Source organism: Hyla sarda, unplaced genomic scaffold (assembly GCF_029499605.1).
Source record: "Hyla sarda isolate aHylSar1 unplaced genomic scaffold, aHylSar1.hap1 scaffold_321, whole genome shotgun sequence".
NCBI lineage: Eukaryota > Metazoa > Chordata > Amphibia > Anura > Hylidae > Hyla > Hyla sarda.
In genome coordinates, this window is record NW_026609945.1 from 302,170 (window position 1) to 322,449 (window position 20,280).

At 44.2% G+C, this 20,280-nt stretch overlaps 6 non-coding genes and 1 pseudogene across 6 annotated transcripts; all 7 read right to left on the reverse strand.

Moving 5' to 3' along the window:
- Nucleotides 1–329: 329 nt before the first annotated feature.
- LOC130329683 (U2 spliceosomal RNA) lies at nucleotides 330–520 on the reverse strand. The gene has a single exon (XR_008873205.1). It is a non-coding gene; the product is annotated as a U2 spliceosomal RNA (small nuclear RNA).
- A 2,094-nt stretch (nucleotides 521–2,614) lies between these two features.
- Nucleotides 2,615–2,805, reverse strand: LOC130329766 (U2 spliceosomal RNA). The gene has a single exon (XR_008873265.1). It is a non-coding gene; the product is annotated as a U2 spliceosomal RNA (small nuclear RNA).
- Nucleotides 2,806–4,911: 2,106 nt separating this feature from the next.
- LOC130329639 (U2 spliceosomal RNA) lies at nucleotides 4,912–5,102 on the reverse strand. The gene has a single exon (XR_008873165.1). It is a non-coding gene; the product is annotated as a U2 spliceosomal RNA (small nuclear RNA).
- Nucleotides 5,103–7,174: 2,072 nt separating this feature from the next.
- On the reverse strand, nucleotides 7,175–7,350 carry LOC130329706 (U2 spliceosomal RNA; annotated as a pseudogene).
- A 6,803-nt stretch (nucleotides 7,351–14,153) lies between these two features.
- LOC130329684 (U2 spliceosomal RNA) lies at nucleotides 14,154–14,344 on the reverse strand. The gene has a single exon (XR_008873206.1). It is a non-coding gene; the product is annotated as a U2 spliceosomal RNA (small nuclear RNA).
- A 2,089-nt stretch (nucleotides 14,345–16,433) lies between these two features.
- LOC130329685 (U2 spliceosomal RNA) lies at nucleotides 16,434–16,624 on the reverse strand. Its single transcript, XR_008873207.1, has one exon. It is a non-coding gene; the product is annotated as a U2 spliceosomal RNA (small nuclear RNA).
- A 2,092-nt stretch (nucleotides 16,625–18,716) lies between these two features.
- On the reverse strand, nucleotides 18,717–18,907 carry LOC130329686 (U2 spliceosomal RNA). The gene has a single exon (XR_008873208.1). It is a non-coding gene; the product is annotated as a U2 spliceosomal RNA (small nuclear RNA).
- Nucleotides 18,908–20,280: the final 1,373 nt, after the last annotated feature.

Here is a 20,280-nt window from a genome sequence, read left to right on the forward strand (position 1 = left end):
CATTAATCTTATTTTGTCAATTAGGAACATTCAGCACCCACCCGCTATCAAGGCAGCTGCCTATCATGTCATGCCCTACCTGCACAGGTGTGCTGGCTACTCAAATGATCCAATTAAGGAGGCCGTTTAGTCAGCAGCAGCAGAAGTCCTGTGCCTGGACGCTCCAACAGCGGCCAGACACAAGCAGAAGCAGAAGCAGCAGAAGCAGCAGCAGCACCACCTTTTGTTTTTTGGCTGCAGCAGCAGCAAGGCCCACAGGGCTGGCTAGCTGGCTAGCCAGCAAGCAGGTAGCAATGAAAGTAGGAATCTTTCTTTTTAACCCTGTAAGGGGGTGGTGCACTGTACCCGAAGATACTGCCATATCGGGTCAATGCATAGGGCGACGGAAGCAAGCTTCGAAATCGGCCCCCGTTCTCAAAAATCCATTTAATATATGGTCCCCAGATAGGGGACGTATCAGATATTAAACTGATAAGAACAGATACTACACTTGATCTTAGCCAAAAGGCCGAGAAGCGATAACCGTGAAAGGGGCGGGCCCAACAAGGTGCCCTTCATGGGCACTATCACTGCTTGCTGTCAGGGAGGCTGCCAGACAATTTTCCATGCACACTCTGGGCTGGGGGGCAGTCAACCACCAGTACACACAGCAGAACCTAAACCCATACCATTATTGCTAAGCAGCAAGACAGGGGCCCATTGCACTCCCACGGGGCCTTTTTAAATGCAATCCATAACCCGGATTTGCCAGGAACCCTTCTTACTCCTCCTACTTGCATGTGACACTGGGCTTAGGATCTGCATAGGAAACACACACACAAGCACACACCTACCTTTGTTGCCTGCAGATGCCTCCTTGGCTGTCCCCAAACGGTATCAAACCAACACCCACGGGAAGCTGTAAGCATAGAGGACATGCCTGCACCCCATTGGACTTACCTGTGTGGGTTAAACCCGGGTTATTTGACAACCTATGGCGGTGATGGTTCTGCTCAGGCAGAGCAGTGCTGATGCTCCTCATAAAGCTGTCGCTGCTGTGAAGGTTCTAGGTGACATCACAAATCCCTATGGTTACATACACAACAAAGCTGGGTTGTTGTTGTTTACACTCTGCAAGGCCTGTGGAAGTGAGTGACATCATAGCACTGTAGTTCTGAGGGTTCTAGATGGATGCAACAATCTCCTGTTGCTTCTATGAAGGCCATAATAGACGACATCACCAAACAGCTCCATAGTCACATACACAGCAAAGGAGAGATGTTGTTTACACCTAGTGATGTCAGTGGTATTGAGTGACATCACAGCACAGTGCTAAGGCTCCTGGGCCTGGACACAGCAGCGGCTGCAATATCTCAACGGAGAATACGTTTATATATATGTGTGTGTGTGCGCGTATATATATATATATATATATATATATATATATATATATATATATTTCTCCGCCGAAATCACTTTTAAACCCATTTCCACCTTTTTTTCCCTTCTCTTCCTCTTACTTTTTTTTCACGTTTTTTTACGTTTTTCTCCTTTTCGCCTCTTTTCTGGGCGTATTATTCTTCTTTTTCTTCTTTTTTTTCGTCTAATGCATACCCCATCAGTGCAGCAATGCTTATTCAATACCGCCAGCAGATGGAGACACTGGGGGATAATTTTCTAAGGATTTATACTGATTTTTCCTGTCTGAATTTGTCGCACAGAAAGTTGCAGGCCAAATATGTGTGACATTTCTGCGACTTTAGCTTCTAGAGCATTTTTACAACATTATACATAGGTGCTGAATACATAAAAAGCGACTGTTCAGCGACAGACAAGTCGCATCGGCTGAAAGTAGGCCAGAATGTCAGTCCATGTTGGAGCAGGTTTAGATACAGTCTAAAGTATAGATCTCAAAGTCTGTGCACAGAATTTAGCAAGGGCCTCGCACCTTCTGATGCATCAGGTAGGTGCACAATAGCATAGCCTAACCCTCTGTACTTTGGTCTATATTGATGCGGGACATAGACAGCCAGCTGATGACCAATCCATTAGTGCAATGGATGGCTGGAAGCATTTGTCTTTGCCTTTGCAATACCACAGAAGCAATGCATGGTCAATGTACAGCAATGACACACCTGTGTGAACAGCCAGGAGACCCCCCCCCCCCCCCATGTTATGTTACATAGTTACATAGTTAGTACGGTCGAAAAAAGACATATGTCCATCAAGGTTCAACCAGGGAATTAAGGGGTAGGGGTGTGGCGCGATATTGGGGAAGGGATGAGATTTTATATTTCTTCATAAGCATTAATCTTATTTTGTCAATTAGGAACATTCAGCACCCACCCGCTATCAAGGCAGCTGCCTATCATGTCATGCCCTACCTGCACAGGTGTGCTGGCTACTCAAATGATCCAATTAAGGAGGCCATTTAGTCAGCAGCAGCAGAAGTCCTGTGCCTGGACGCTCCAACAGCGGCCAGACACAAGCAGAAGCAGAAGCAGCAGAAGCAGCAGCAGCACCACCTTTTGTTTTTTGGCTGCAGCAGCAGCAAGGCCCACAGGGCTGGCTAGCTGGCTAGCCAGCAAGCAGGTAGCAATGAAAGTAGGAATCTTTCTTTTTTAACCCTGTAAGGGGGTGGTGCACTGTACCCGAAGATACTGCCATATCGGGTCAATGCATAGGGCGACGGAAGCAAGCTTCAAAATCGGCCCCCGTTCTCAAAAATCCATTTAATATATGGTCCCCAGATAGGGGACGTATCAGATATTAAACTGATAAGAACAGATACTACACTTGATCTTAGCCAAAAGGCCGAGAAGCGATAACCGTGAAAGGGGCGGGCCCAACAAGGTGCCCTTCATGGGCACTATCACTGCTTGCTGTCAGGGAGGCTGCCAGACAATTTTCCATGCACACTCTGGGCTGGGGGGCAGTCAACCACCAGTACACACAGCAGAACCTAAACCCATACCATTATTGCTAAGCAGCAAGACAGGGGCCCATTGCACTCCCACGGGGCCTTTTTAAATGCAATCCATAACCCGGATTTGCCAGGAACCCTTCTTACTCCTCCTACTTGCATGTGACACTGGGCTTAGGATCTGCATAGGAAACACACACACAAGCACACACCTACCTTTGTTGCCTGCAGATGCCTCCTTGGCTGTCCCCAAACGGTATCAAACCAACACCCACGGGAAGCTGTAAGCATAGAGGACATGCCTGCACCCCATTGGACTTACCTGTGTGGGTTAAACCCGGGTTATTTGACAACCTATGGCGGTGATGGTTCTGCTCAGGCAGAGCAGTGCTGATGCTCCTCATAAAGCTGTCGCTGCTGTGAAGGTTCTAGGTGACATCACAAATCCCTATGGTTACATACACAACAAAGCTGGGTTGTTGTTGTTTACACTCTGCAAGGCCTGTGGAAGTGAGTGACATCATAGCACTGTAGTTCTGAGGGTTCTAGATGGATGCAACAATCTCCTGTTGCTTCTATGAAGGCCCATAATAGACGACATCACCAAACAGCTCCATAGTCACATACACAGCAAAGGAGAGATGTTGTTTACACCTAGTGATGTCAGTGGTATTGAGTGACATCACAGCACAGTGCTAAGGCTCCTGGGCCTGGACACAGCAGCGGCATGCAATATCTCAACGGAGAATACGTTTATATATATGGTGTGGTGTGTGCGCGGTATATATATATATATATATATATATATATATAGTATATATATATTTCTCCGCCGAAATCACTTTTAAAACCATTTCCACCTTTTTTTCCCTTCTCTTCCTCTTACTTTTTTTTTTTCACGTTTTTTTACGTTTTTCTCCTTTTCGCCTCTTTTCTGGGCGTATTATTCTTCTTTTTCTTCTTTTTTTCGTCTAATGCATACCCCATCAGTGCAGCAATGCTTATTCAATACCGCCAGCAGATGGAGACACTGGGGGATAATTTTCTAAGGATTTATACTGATTTTTCCTGGTCTGAATTTGTCGCACAGAAAGTTGCAGGCCAAATATGTGTGACAATTTCTGCGACTTTAGCTTCTAGAGCATTTTTGACAACATTATACATAGGTGCTGAATACATAAAAAGCGAACTGTTCAGCGACAGACAAGTCGCATCGGCTGAAAGTAGGCCAGAATGTCAAGTCCATGTTGGAGCAGGTTTAGATACAGTCTAAAGTATAGATCTCAAAGTCTGTGCACAGAATTTAGCAAGGGCCTCGCACCTTCTGATGCATCAGGTAGGTGCACAATAGCATAGCCTAACCCTCTGTACTTTGGTCTATATTGATGCGGGACATAGACAGCCAGCTGATGACCAATCCATTAGTGCAATGGATGGCTGGAAGCATTTGTCTTTGCCTTTGCAATACCACAGAAGCAATGCATGGTCAATGTACAGCAATGACACACCTGTGTGAACAGCCAGGAGACCCCCCCCCCCCCATGTTATGTTACATAGTTACATAGTTAGTTACGGTCGAAAAAAGACATATGTCCATCAAGTTCAACCAGGGAATTAAGGGGGTAGGGGGTGTGGCGCGATATTGGGGAAGGGATGAGATTTTATATTTCTTCATAAGCATTAATCTTATTTTGTCAATTAGGAACATTCAGCACCCACCCGCTATCAAGGCAGCTGCCTATCATGTCATGCCCTACCTGCACAGGTGTGCTGGCTACTCAAATGATCCAATTAAGGAGGGCCGTTTAGTCAGCAGCAGCAGAAGTCCTGTGCCTGGACGCTCCAACAGCGGCCAGACACAAGCAGAAGCAGAAGCAGCAGAAGCAGCAGCAGCACCACCTTTTGTTTTTTGGCTGCAGCAGCAGCAAGGCCCACAGGGCTGGCTAGCTGGCTAGCCAGCAAGCAGGTAGCAATGAAAGTAGGAATCTTTCTTTTTAACCCTGTAAGGGGGGTGGTGCACTGTACCCGAAGATACTGCCATATCGGGTCAATGCATAGGGCGACGGAAGCAAGCTTCGAAATTGGCCCCCGTTCTCAAAAATCCATTTAATATATGGTCCCCAGATAGGGGACGTATCAGATATTAAACTGATAAGAACAGATACTACACTTGATCTTAGCCAAAAGGCCGAGAAGCGATAACCGTGAAAGGGGCGGGCCCAACAAGGTGCCCTTCATGGGCACTATCACTGCTTGCTGTCAGGGAGGCTGCCAGACAATTTTCCATGCACACTCTTGGGCTGGGGGGGCAGTCAACCACCAGTACACACAGCAGAACCTAAACCCATACCATTATTGCTAAGCAGCAAGACAGGGGCCCATTGCACTCCCACGGGGGCCTTTTTAAATGCAATCCATAACCCGGATTTGCCAGGAACCCTTCTTACTCCTCCTACTTGCATGTGACACTGGGCTTAGGATCTGCATAGGAAACACACACACAAGCACACACCTACCTTTGTTGCCTGCAACGGTATCAAACCAACACCCACGGGAAGCTGTAAGCATAGAGGACATGCCTGCACCCCATTGGACTTACCTGTGTGGGTTAAACCCGGGTTATTTGACAACCTATGGCGGTGATGGTTCTGCTCAGGCAGAGCAGTGCTGATGCTCCTCATAAAGCTGTCGCTGCTGTGAAGGTTCTAGGTGACATCACAAATCCCTATGGTTACATACACAACAAAGCTGGGTTGTTGTTGTTTACACTCTGCAAGGCCTGTGGAAGTGAGTGACATCATAGCACTGTAGTTCTGAGGGTTCTAGATGGATGCAACAATCTCCTGTTGCTTCTATGAAGGCCATAATAGACGACATCACCAAACAGCTCCATAGTCACATACACAGCAAAGGAGAGATGTTGTTTACACCTAGTGATGTCAGTGGTATTGAGTGACATCACAGCACAGTGCTAAGGCTCCTGGGCCTGGACACAGCAGCGGCTGCAATATCTCAACGGAGAATACGTTTATATATATGTGTGTGTGTGCGCGTATATATATATATATATATATATATATATATATATATATATATATATATTTCTCCGCCGAAATCACTTTTAAACCCATTTCCACCTTTTTTTCCCTTCTCTTCCTCTTACTTTTTTTTCACGTTTTTTTACGTTTTTCTCCTTTTCGCCTCTTTTCTGGGCGTATTATTCTTCTTTTTCTTCTTTTTTTTTCGTCTAATGCATACCCCATCAGTGCAGCAATGCTTATTCAATACCGCCAGCAGATGGAGACACTGGGGGATAATTTTCTAAGGATTTATACTGATTTTTCCTGTCTGAATTTGTCGCACAGAAAGTTGCAGGCCAAATATGTGTGACATTTCTGCGACTTTAGCTTCTAGAGCATTTTTACAACATTATACATAGGTGCTGAATACATAAAAAGCGACTGTTCAGCGACAGACAAGTCGCATCGGCTGAAAGTAGGCCAGAATGTCAGTCCATGTTGGAGCAGGTTTAGATACAGTCTAAAGTATAGATCTCAAAGTCTGTGCACAGAATTTAGCAAGGGCCTCGCACCTTCTGATGCATCAGGTAGGTGCACAATAGCATAGCCTAACCCTCTGTACTTTGGTCTATATTGATGCGGGACATAGACAGCCAGCTGATGACCAATCCATTAGTGCAATGGATGGCTGGAAGCATTTGTCTTTGCCTTTGCAATACCACAGAAGCAATGCATGGTCAATGTACAGCAATGACACACCTGTGTGAACAGCCAGGAGACCCCCCCCCCATGTTATGTTACATAGTTACATAGTTAGTACGGTCGAAAAAAGACATATGTCCATCAAGTTCAACCAGGGAATTAAGGGGTAGGGGTGTGGCGCGATATTGGGGAAGGGATGAGATTTTATATTTCTTCATAAGCATTAATCTTATTTTGTCAATTAGGAACATTCAGCACCCACCCGCTATCAAGGCAGCTGCCTATCATGTCATGCCCTACCTGCACAGGTGTGCTGGCTACTCAAATGATCCAATTAAGGAGGCCATTTAGTCAGCAGCAGCAGAAGTCCTGTGCCTGGATGCTCCAACAGCGGCCAGACACAAGCAGAAGCAGAAGCAGCAGAAGCAGCAGCAGCACCACCTTTTGTTTTTTGGCTGCAGCAGCAGCAAGGCCCACAGGGCTGGCTAGCTGGCTAGCCAGCAAGCAGGTAGCAATGAAAGTAGGAATCTTTCTTTTTAACCCTGTAAGGGGGTGGTGCACTGTACCCGAAGATACTGCCATATCGGGTCAATGCATAGGGCGACGGAAGCAAGCTTCGAAATCGGCCCCCGTTCTCAAAAATCCATTTAATATATGGTCCCCAGATAGGGGACGTATCAGATATTAAACTGATAAGAACAGATTTTTTACTTTTAGATATAATATTCTTAGACTAAAAGACCTTACGCAGTCCAGATTATACTTAGTCTGCTAAAAGCATATTCCACAGATGTAGATTCCAAAGACTTTTAGCCACTTTGTGACCTAATCTTTTTTTATCCAATAAATAGAAAACATACATCTCACTAAGAGCTAGGCGAACACAATCTTTAGAGGTAATAGTGTCTCTTTTAAAAAGAAGAATATTCCTCGTCTTCCATAGTGCAATTTTAATACAATTTATACTAATCCACAAAACCCGAGACTTTTCCACAGATAAAACATTATAAAATCCATATAAAATAACTTCATGATTTAAAAAATTAAGATCAGAAATGAATTTTAGTAAGGGTCCTATCAAATGCCATATCTCTTGGGCGTAAAAACAGTTCCAAAAAAGGTGTAAAACTGTTTCCTCACTAGGACACCCCATTCTCGGGCACTTTGCACTACGACACAATCCTCTTCTGTGTTGGAATTCTCTGGTAGGCAAACATTGATGTGCTATCTGCCAGGCCAGATCTTTTAAGTCATTAGATAAGAATCCCATATTCACCATCCTCCAAACTCTTAGAGATTTCTCAGTGGAATAATTAGATATTAAGCAAATCTGTTCTATCTTCCTGATTTCAGGAACTAATTTTCGTGCATTACTACAAATTTCTTGACTAAAATTAGCAATGCCATAAATACGAATAATCTTTTCTAAAACCACATAGTGCGCTGGGGGAATAAATAAGATTGGGGACGTTAAAGGTAAGGTTATCCACTTTCTTTTTCTAAAAATGTGACCTGCAGCATATTTTAAAAAATAAGACCAATAACAGTTTCTTTGCAAGCCATTAAAACACATAGAAAAAAAGTGAATATATAAAAACCTTTTTAAATCAGGCACATCCTTACCCCCCAATTTCTTTGTCTTCATCATTACATCTCTCCTGAGTTTATCCATTTTAGACCCCCATAAAAAATGAAAGCAAATCTTGTTTAAAAACTTTAAGGTGCGTTCACTCGGTGGGAAAACCAAGCTTAAATATAGCATGATAGGTAGCAACAAAGCTTTCATTATCAGTACTTTTCCTTCTATTGTTAATTTCCTCATTTTCCAAAAACTTATTTTCTTTTGCACTTTCTCTTTGACGATGGACCAGCTTTCCTCTCCATTATTTTCATTGTCAAAGATGACACCCAAGATTTTGATTTTATCATATTGCACATTCACCTCCGTATTGCCCCAATTCCCTATTGCAAAGCAATCACATTTATTTTTATTTAATTTGAAGCCAGAGCCCTCACAAAAAAATTCTGTCTGTCTGATAGCACGTTTCAGGGATGGTTCATCTGGACATAGAATATTAACATCATCCATGTATGCTATCGTCTTTACGCTCTGTCCTCCACTTCCAGGGATTGGCGCTCCTCTAATGAGCTTATCTTTTCTCAAAACATTCAACAGAGGTTCTATTGCACATATGAAAAGAATGGGTGATAGGGGGCACCCCTGTTTCACCCCAGACTGTAAACATACCTCTTGGGATAAAAAACCGTTAATTAAAATACGACTAAAACAGTTTTTATATAAAAGTGCAATTTTTCCAACAATAAAATCAGGAAAATTCATTTTCTTTAAAACCAACCATAAAAAATCATGAGAAACACGGTCATAAGCCTTTTGAAAATCCAAGGATAAAATTGCCAATTTCTGATCACATTGTTTCTGATACCATAAAACATCTTTTACAAGGTTTAGATGATCACTTATTTTCCTTCCAGGTACTCCGCATACTTGGTCACTGTGTATAACCTTAGAAATTACCTGCTTGAGCCTATTTGCTAAAATTTTTGCTAAAACCTTATAGTCTGTATTTAGCAGGGTAATAGGCCTCCAATTTTCTAATTTAGAGATGTCTCCTTTTTTAAAAATCAGAGTAACAACACCATCTCTCCAGGACGCAGGTAAAATCTCAGATTTAAAAGCACAGTTAAAAATACCTAAAAGATCATCTTTTAAAATGGACCAAAAACACAGATAAAATTCAACTGGCAACCCATCCGAACCAGGTGTTTTACCATTTAAAAAACTCTTAAAAGTGCTTAAAAGTTCAGGTAAAAAGATTTCATCACAAAGGCTCTCTTGGTCAGTTTTGTCAAGTTTTGAATCCAAGGTATCTAAAACATCATTAGTAAAGGAAATATCAATATCTTTTTTATTAAAAAGCTCCTGATAAAATACTTGTGCTTCTCGCAACATCTCTTCATTAGTTATCTTCCCTTCTATTACAGATATCATTTCTTTCTTTCCCACCACCTTCTTAAAAAAGAATCTCGAACACTTTTCATCATTCTCCAGACATTGCACCTTGCTGTTAAAAATCATTTCTTTTCCTTTTTGACTAATGGCATTTTTTATTTCATTCTTTGTCTGAGCAATAACATCATCCATCTCAAGCCCGGCTTGCTTTAGTTTATAATATGTTTGGATTTTAGTGTTTAACATTTTAAACCATAACTTTTTCTCCTTAGCCTTTTGGATGCCCACACGGATAAAAAACAGTTTAGTCCACTTTTTAACATCCTCCCACCAATCCAAAATATTTTTATATTGGGATTGACGCAATCTCCATTTGTTATAAGCAGCAATAAAATCATTTTTTGTTTTCATGTCCTCTAATAAAGTAGTGTTGAGCTTCCAAACGCCTCTGCCTTTCTCTAGGCCAGGTAAAGTGACATGTGCATGTAATAACTTATGATCAGAGAAAATATTCGATAAAAGAGAAACCTCAACTAGATTAAAACTTTCCGATAAAAAAATAAAATCAATCCTGGATTTGCAGACATTATTTTCCCATGTGTAACCAGGGTCGTCTGGGTATTTTCTCCTCCAGACATCGGTAAAGTTAAAATCCTCAGTCATACTCTTAATCTGTTTCTCTGTTTTATCCACTCTGACATGCACACTTCCACTCTCACGATGATCACCACTCATACAACAATTAAAATCTCCAGCCATTAAAATAGGTGTTGAACCTGGGATAAAAGCCTGAATATCATTAATCAAGTCGGCTCTCTCATTTTTTTCAGGAGAAGCATAGATGTTAAAAAGCTTAATCTCTGAGCCATTGTACTTAATATTAACTAATAGCGCTCTACCAGGTATAATTTCTAAGAAGGACAAAACTTGTACATCTGAACCTCTAAACAAGATCCCAACACCTGAAGATCTGTTCAGATTGTCACCCGACCAGACCGATGGTCCCAAAGTCCAGCTACGACAAAGGTCCTCATAATTTGGACTATGTTCAATTCCACATTCTTGTAAAAAGAACAGAGAACAGTCCAAGGTCTCTAAAAAACTAAACAAAGCAGCCCTTCTCGTAGGGCTCTTTAGACCTCTCACATTAAGAGAGGAGCACTTTAAGGAAGCTATTCGCTACTGGAGTTTGAGTCCGATATGAAACCCACAGGTGACTCCGGGCTTTCGAACTCTTTGATATTTTTTGGATCGGACGCTGATCTTATAGAAGGCCTCCATGCATGTTGACTGTCCTCACATTCGTCTGAGCTTTTTTTGACAGGCCGTTTAATGCCAAGTTGTGGCTCATCTCCAAGTTCCTTCTTCCGCTTGATCTCCTTCACGCCAACCTCCATGGCTTCACTGCTCACTAGTGACCCTCCACCACCAGAACCCTCCACAGAAGGTCTCCCCTCTGTCTCAGGCACAGCAGAAAGGTCCATAAGCTCCGCCACGACATGAGAAGTTACAGCCGGCTTTTCTGAAGGCGCCTCAGACCGCTGGGGTGCTTTCGCAGGTGGTACTTCAGCTTGCACTACACCCACTCTCCCCGCTACACGGTCAGCCCACGATCTAGCTACACTGGAACGGAGACTGCAATCTTTAAAGGCATGGCCTTCTTCACCACAAATGTTGCAGACGATTTTAGCACAGTCCTTAGAAACATGGCCTTCTTGATTGCACCGACCACAGCGAACTGTAGTGTCCGTGCAAACTTCCATAGTATGTCCGAATTTCTTACATTTCCTACAAAAAGTAGGCATCTCGGGATAAAACAAATAGCCCTTATCCCGACCGATAGAAAAGTTGGAGGGTGGATGACACAACCCTCCAATGCCAGTAGCATCCTCCTTCATTTTCACAAAAAACTTATGTTTCCCCGTCCATAGGTCTTCTGAATTCATCACCTTATGGGAATACTTAACAGAACTGCAGTATTTCCCCAAAAAGAGCTCAATATGGGACACAGTCACAAAGGGATTGTGCATACACACAACTAGAGGAATATCGCCTCCAGTATACAACACTGTGACCGTGATCCCATCAAGCTCAGCAAGGTCTTGATTGCTTTTCAGCTTCTCAAAAAGATTCTGGCATGCATAAGCAGAGTCCAGAGTTAGGATGAAGCTGCCCTTCCGAGGATCTCTGAGACAGACGATGTTCTCTTTCTTCACCCCAAGAAGCTTGTAGAGAGTTTCTTTCACAAAATAAGAAAGTTGGACGAGTTCTTGCTTGTCTTCATCAACATCAAAGCGAAAGGAAAAACGAATCCGCGTTTCACCGGATGTAAGGTAACGGATGCGAACACCCATCTTGTCGATCGCCTTTTCGGTTCCTCGTAGCAGCCCCCCTTGGAAAAGGTAGGACAAACTCCCAGGATCCTCCTGACCAGACACTTGATCTAGCCAAAAGGCCGAGAAGCGATAACCGTGAAAGGGGCGGGCCCAACAAGGTGCCCTTCATGGGCACTATCACTGCTTGCTGTCAGGGAGGCTGCCAGACAATTTTCCATGCACACTCTGGGCTGGGGGGCAGTCAACCACCAGTACACACAGCAGAACCTAAACCCATACCATTATTGCTAAGCAGCAAGACAGGGGCTCATTGCACTCCCACGGGGCCTTTTTAAATGCAATCCATAACCCGGATTTGCCAGGAACCCTTCTTACTCCTCCTACTTGCATGTGACACTGGGCTTAGGATCTGCATAGGAAACACACACACAAGCACACACCTACCTTTGTTGCCTGCAGATGCCTCCTTGGCTGTCCCCAAACGGTATCAAACCAACACCCACGGGAAGCTGTAAGCATAGAGGACATGCCTGCACCCCATTGGACTTACCTGTGTGGGTTAAACCCGGGTTATTTGACAACCTATGGCGGTGATGGTTCTGCTCAGGCAGAGCAGTGCTGATGCTCCTCATAAAGCTGTCGCTGCTGTGAAGGTTCTAGGTGACATCACAAATCCCTATGGTTACATACACAACAAAGCTGGGTTGTTGTTGTTTACACTCTGCAAGGCCTGTGGAAGTGAGTGACATCATAGCACTGTAGTTCTGAGGGTTCTAGATGGATGCAACAATCTCCTGTTGCTTCTATGAAGGCCATAATAGACGACATCACCAAACAGCTCCATAGTCACATACACAGCAAAGGAGAGATGTTGTTTACACCTAGTGATGTCAGTGGTATTGAGTGACATCACAGCACAGTGCTAAGGCTCCTGGGCCTGGACACAGCAGCGGCTGCAATATCTCAACGGAGAATACGTTTATATATATGTGTGTGTGTGCGCGTATATATATATATATATATATATATAGATATATATATATATATTTCTCCGCCGAAATCACTTTTAAACCCATTTCCATCTTTTTTTCCCTTCTCTTCCTCTTACTTTTTTTTCACGTTTTTTTTACGTCTTTCTCCTTTTCGCCTCTTTTCTGGGCATATTATTCTTCTTTTTCTTCTTTTTTTTCGTCTAATGCATACCCCATCAGTGCAGCAATGCTTATTCAATACCGCCAGCAGATGGAGACACTGGGGGATAATTTTCTAAGGATTTATACTGATTTTTCCTGTCTGAATTTGTCGCACAGAAAGTTGCAGGCCAAATATGTGTGACATTTCTGCGACTTTAGCTTCTAGAGCATTTTTACAACATTATACATAGGTGCTGAATACATAAAAAGCGACTGTTCAGCGACAGACAAGTCGCATCGGCTGAAAGTAGGCCAGAATGTCAGTCCATGTTGGAGCAGGTTTAGATACAGTCTAAAGTATAGATCTCAAAGTCTGTGCACAGAATTTAGCAAGGGCCTCGCACCTTCTGATGCATCAGGTAGGTGCACAATAGCATAGCCTAACCCTCTGTACTTTGGTCTATATTGATGCGGGACATAGACAGCCAGCTGATGACCAATCCATTAGTGCAATGGATGGCTGGAAGCATTTGTCTTTGCCTTTGCAATACCACAGAAGCAATGCATGGTCAATGTACAGCAATGACACACCTGTGTGAACAGCCAGGAGACCCCCCCCCCCCCCCATGTTATGTTACATAGTTACATAGTTAGTACGGTCGAAAAAAGACATATGTCCATCAAGTTCAACCAGGGAATTAAGGGGTAGGGGTGTGGCGCGATATTGGGGAAGGGATGAGATTTTATATTTCTTCATAAGCATTAATCTTATTTTGTCAATTAGGAACATTCAGCACCCACCCGCTATCAAGGCAGCTGCCTATCATGTCATGCCCTACCTGCACAGGTGTGCTGGCTACTCAAATGATCCAATTAAGGAGGCCATTTAGTCAGCAGCAGCAGAAGTCCTGTGCCTGGACGCTCCAACAGCGGCCAGACACAAGCAGAAGCAGAAGCAGCAGAAGCAGCAGCAGCACCACCTTTTGTTTTTTGGCTGCAGCAGCAGCAAGGCCCACAGGGCTGGCTAGCTGGCTAGCCAGCAAGCAGGTAGCAATGAAAGTAGGAATCTTTCTTTTTAACCCTGTAAGGGGGTGGTGCACTGTACCCGAAGATACTGCCATATCGGGTCAATGCATAGGGCGACGGAAGCAAGCTTCGAAATCGGCCCCCGTTCTCAAAAATCCATTTAATATATGGTCCCCAGATAGGGGACGTATCAGATATTAAACTGATAAGAACAGATACTACACTTGATCTTAGCCAAAAGGCCGAGAAGCGATAACCGTGAAAGGGGCGGGCCCAACAAGGTGCCCTTCATGGGCACTATCACTGCTTGCTGTCAGGGAGGCTGCCAGACAATTTTCCATGCACACTCTGGGCTGGGGGGCAGTCAACCACCAGTACACACAGCAGAACCTAAACCCATACCATTATTGCTAAGCAGCAAGACAGGGGCCCATTGCACTCCCACGGGGCCTTTTTAAATGCAATCCATAACCCGGATTTGCCAGGAACCCTTCTTACTCCTCCTACTTGCATGTGACACTGGGCTTAGGATCTGCATAGGAAACACACACACAAGCACACACCTACCTTTGTTGCCTGCAGATGCCTCCTTGGCTGTCCCCAAACGGTATCAAACCAACACCCACGGGAAGCTGTAAGCATAGAGGACATGCCTGCACCCCATTGGACTTACCTGTGTGGGTTAAACCCGGGTTATTTGACAACCTATGGCGGTGATGGTTCTGCTCAGGCAGAGCAGTGCTGATGCTCCTCATAAAGCTGTCGCTGCTGTGAAGGTTCTAGGTGACATCACAAATCCCTATGGTTACATACACAACAAAGCTGGGTTGTTGTTGTTTACACTCTGCAAGGCCTGTGGAAGTGAGTGACATCATAGCACTGTAGTTCTGAGGGTTCTAGATGGATGCAACAATCTCCTGTTGCTTCTATGAAGGCCATAATAGACGACATCACCAAACAGCTCCATAGTCACATACACAGCAAAGGAGAGATGTTGTTTACACCTAGTGATGTCAGTGGTATTGAGTGACATCACAGCACAGTGCTAAGGCTCCTGGGCCTGGACACAGCAGCGGCTGCAATATCTCAACGGAGAATACGTTTATATATATGTGTGTGTGTGCGCGTATATATATATATATATATATATATATATATATATATATATATTTCTCCGCCGAAATCACTTTTAAACCCATTTCCACCTTTTTTTCCCTTCTCTTCCTCTTACTTTTTTTTCACGTTTTTTTACGTTTTTCTCCTTTTCGCCTCTTTTCTGGGCGTATTATTCTTCTTTTTCTTCTTTTTTTCGTCTAATGCATACCCCATCAGTGCAGCAATGCTTATTCAATACCGCCAGCAGATGGAGACACTGGGGGATAATTTTCTAAGGATTTATACTGATTTTTCCTGTCTGAATTTGTCGCACAGAAAGTTGCAGGCCAAATATGTGTGACATTTCTGCGACTTTAGCTTCTAGAGCATTTTTACAACATTATACATAGGTGCTGAATACATAAAAAGCGACTGTTCAGCGACAGACAAGTCGCATCGGCTGAAAGTAGGCCAGAATGTCAGTCCATGTTGGAGCAGGTTTAGATACAGTCTAAAGTATAGATCTCAAAGTCTGTGCACAGAATTTAGCAAGGGCCTCGCACCTTCTGATGCATCAGGTAGGTGCACAATAGCATAGCCTAACCCTCTGTACTTTGGTCTATATTGATGCGGGACATAGACAGCCAGCTGATGACCAATCCATTAGTGCAATGGATGGCTGGAAGCATTTGTCTTTGCCTTTGCAATACCACAGAAGCAATGCATGGTCAATGTACAGCAATGACACACCTGTGTGAACAGCCAGGAGACCCCCCCCCCCCCCCATGTTATGTTACATAGTTACATAGTTAGTACGGTCGAAAAAAGACATATGTCCATCAAGTTCAACCAGGGAATTAAGGGGTAGGGGTGTGGCGCGATATTGGGGAAGGGATGAGATTTTATATTTCTTCATAAGCATTAATCTTATTTTGTCAATTAGGAACATTCAGCACCCACCCGCTATCAAGGCAGCTGCCTATCATGTCATGCCCTACCTGCACAGGTGTGCTGGCTACTCAAATGATCCAATTAAGGAGGCCATTTAGTCAGCAGCAGCAGAAGTCCTGTGCCTGGATGCTCCAACAGCGGCCAGACACAAGCAGAAGCAGAAGCAGCAGAAGCAGCAGCAGCACCACCTTTTGTTTTTTGGCTGCAGCAGCAGCAAGGCCCACAGGGCTGGCTAGCTGGCTAGCCAGCAAGCAGGTAGCAATGAAAGTAGGAATCTTTCTTTTTAACCCTGTAAGGGGGTGGTGCACTGTACCCGAAGATACTGCCATATCGGGTCAATGCATAGGGCGACGGAAGCAAGCTTCGAAATCGGCCCCCGTTCTCAAAAATCCATTTAATATATGGTCCCCAGATAGGGGACGTATCAGATATTAAACTGATAAGAACAGATACTACACTTGATCTTAGCCAAAAGGCCGAGAAGCGATAACCGTGAAAGGGGCGGGCCCAACAAGGTGCCCTTCATGGGCACTATCACTGCTTGCTGTCAGGGAGGCTGCCAGACAATTTTCCATGCACACTCTGGGCTGGGGGGCAGTCAACCACCAGTACACACAGCAGAACCTAAACCCATACCATTATTGCTAAGCAGCAAGACAGGGGCTCATTGCACTCCCACGGGGCCTTTTTAAATGCAATCCATAACCCGGATTTGCCAGGAACCCTTCTTACTCCTCCTACTTGCATGTGACACTGGGCTTAGGATCTGCATAGGAAACACACACACAAGCACACACCTACCTTTGTTGCCTGCAGATGCCTCCTTGGCTGTCCCCAAACGGTATCAAACCAACACCCACGGGAAGCTGTAAGCATAGAGGACATGCCTGCACCCCATTGGACTTACCTGTGTGGGTTAAACCCGGGTTATTTGACAACCTATGGCGGTGATGGTTCTGCTCAGGCAGAGCAGTGCTGATGCTCCTCATAAAGCTGTCGCTGCTGTGAAGGTTCTAGGTGACATCACAAATCCCTATGGTTACATACACAACAAAGCTGGGTTGTTGTTGTTTACACTCTGCAAGGCCTGTGGAAGTGAGTGACATCATAGCACTGTAGTTCTGAGGGTTCTAGATGGATGCAACAATCTCCTGTTGCTTCTATGAAGGCCATAATAGACGACATCACCAAACAGCTCCATAGTCACATACACAGCAAAGGAGAGATGTTGTTTACACCTAGTGATGTCAGTGGTATTGAGTGACATCACAGCACAGTGCTAAGGCTCCTGGGCCTGGACACAGCAGCGGCTGCAATATCTCAACGGAGAATACGTTTATATATATGTGTGTGTGTGCGCGTATATATATATATATATATATATATAGATATATATATATATATTTCTCCGCCGAAATCACTTTTAAACCCATTTCCACCTTTTTTTCCCTTCTCTTCCTCTTACTTTTTTTTCACGTTTTTTTTACGTCTTTCTCCTTTTCGCCTCTTTTCTGGGCATATTATTCTTCTTTTTCTTCTTTTTTTTCGTCTAATGCATACCCCATCAGTGCAGCAATGCTTATTCAATACCGCCAGCAGATGGAGACACTGGGGGATAATTTTCTAAGGATTTATACTGATTTTTCCTGTCTGAATTTGTCGCACAGAAAGTTGCAGGCCAAATATGTGTGACATTTCTGCGACTTTAGCTTCTAGAGCATTTTTACAACATTATACATAGGTGCTGAATACATAAAAAGCGACTGTTCAGCGACAGACAAGTCGCATCGGCTGAAAGTAGGCCAGAATGTCAGTCCATGTTGGAGCAGGTTTAGATACAGTCTAAAGTATAGATCTCAAAGTCTGTGCACAGAATTTAGCAAGGGCCTCGCACCTTCTGATGCATCAGGTAGGTGCACAATAGCATAGCCTAACCCTCTGTACTTTGGTCTATATTGATGCGGGACATAGACAGCCAGCTGATGACCAATCCATTAGTGCAATGGATGGCTGGAAGCATTTGTCTTTGCCTTTGCAATACCACAGAAGCAATGCATGGTCAATGTACAGCAATGACACACCTGTGTGAACAGCCAGGAGACCCCCCCCCCCCCCCCATGTTATGTTACATAGTTACATAGTTAGTACGGTCGAAAAAAGACATATGTCCATCAAGTTCAACCAGGGAATTAAGGGGTAGGGGTGTGGCGCGATATTGGGGAAGGGATGAGATTTTATATTTCTTCATAAGCATTAATCTTATTTTGTCAATTAGGAACATTCAGCACCCACCCGCTATCAAGGCAGCTGCCTATCATGTCATGCCCTACCTGCACAGGTGTGCTGGCTACTCAAATGATCCAATTAAGGAGGCCATTTAGTCAGCAGCAGCAGAAGTCCTGTGCCTGGACGCTCCAACAGCGGCCAGACACAAGCAGAAGCAGAAGCAGCAGAAGCAGCAGCAGCACCACCTTTTGTTTTTTGGCTGCAGCAGCAGCAAGGCCCACAGGGCTGGCTAGCTGGCTAGCCAGCAAGCAGGTAGCAATGAAAGTAGGAATCTTTCTTTTTAACCCTGTAAGGGGGTGGTGCACTGTACCCGAAGATACTGCCATATCGGGTCAATGCATAGGGCGACGGAAGCAAGCTTCGAAATCGGCCCCCGTTCTCAAAAATCCATTTAATATATGGTCCCCAGATAGGGGACGTATCAGATATTAAACTGATAAGAACAGATACTACACTTGATCTTAGCCAAAAGGCCGAGAAGCGATAACCGTGAAAGGGGCGGGCCCAACAAGGTGCCCTTCATGGGCACTATCACTGCTTGCTGTCAGGGAGGCTGCCAGACAATTTTCCATGCACACTCTGGGCTGGGGGGCAGTCAACCACCAGTACACACAGCAGAACCTAAACCCATACCATTATTGCTAAGCAGCAAGACAGGGGCCCATTGCACTCCCACGGGGCCTTTTTAAATGCAATCCATAACCCGGATTTGCCAGGAACCCTTCTTACTCCTCCTACTTGCATGTGACACTGGGCTTAGGATCTGCATAGGAAACACACACACAAGCACACACCTACCTTTGTTGCCTGCAGATGCCTCCTTGGCTGTCCCCAAACGGTATCAAACCAACACCCACGGGAAGCTGTAAGCATAGAGGACATGCCTGCACCCCATTGGACTTACCTGTGTGGGTTAAACCCGGGTTATTTGACAACCTATGGCGGTGATGGTTCTGCTCAGGCAGAGCAGTGCTGATGCTCCTCATAAAGCTGTCGCTGCTGTGAAGGTTCTAGGTGACATCACAAATCCCTATGGTTACATACACAACAAAGCTGGGTTGTTGTTGTTTACACTCTGCAAGGCCTGTGGAAGTGAGTGACATCATAGCACTGTAGTTCTGAGGGTTCTAGATGGATGCAACAATCTCCTGTTGCTTCTATGAAGGCCATAATAGACGACATCACCAAACAGCTCCATAGTCACATACACAGCAAAGGAGAGATGTTGTTTACACCTAGTGATGTCAGTGGTATTGAGTGACATCACAGCACAGTGCTAAGGCTCCTGGGCCTGGACACAGCAGCGGCTGCAATATCTCAACGGAGAATACGTTTATATATATGTGTGTGTGTGCGCGTATATATATATATATATATATATATATATATATATATATATATATTTCTCCGCCGAAATCACTTTTAAACCCATTTCCACCTTTTTTTCCCTTCTCTTCCTCTTACTTTTTTTTCACGTTTTTTTACGTTTTTCTCCTTTTCGCCTCTTTTCTGGGCGTATTATTCTTCTTTTTCTTCTTTTTTTTCGTCTAATGCATACCCCATCAGTGCAGCAATGCTTATTCAATACCGCCAGCAGATGGAGACACTGGGGGATAATTTTCTAAGGATTTATACTGATTTTTCCTGTCTGAATTTGTCGCACAGAAAGTTGCAGGCCAAATATGTGTGACATTTCTGCGACTTTAGCTTCTAGAGCATTTTTACAACATTATACATAGGTGCTGAATACATAAAAAGCGACTGTTCAGCGACAGACAAGTCGCATCGGCTGAAAGTAGGCCAGAATGTCAGTCCATGTTGGAGCAGGTTTAGATACAGTCTAAAGTATAGATCTCAA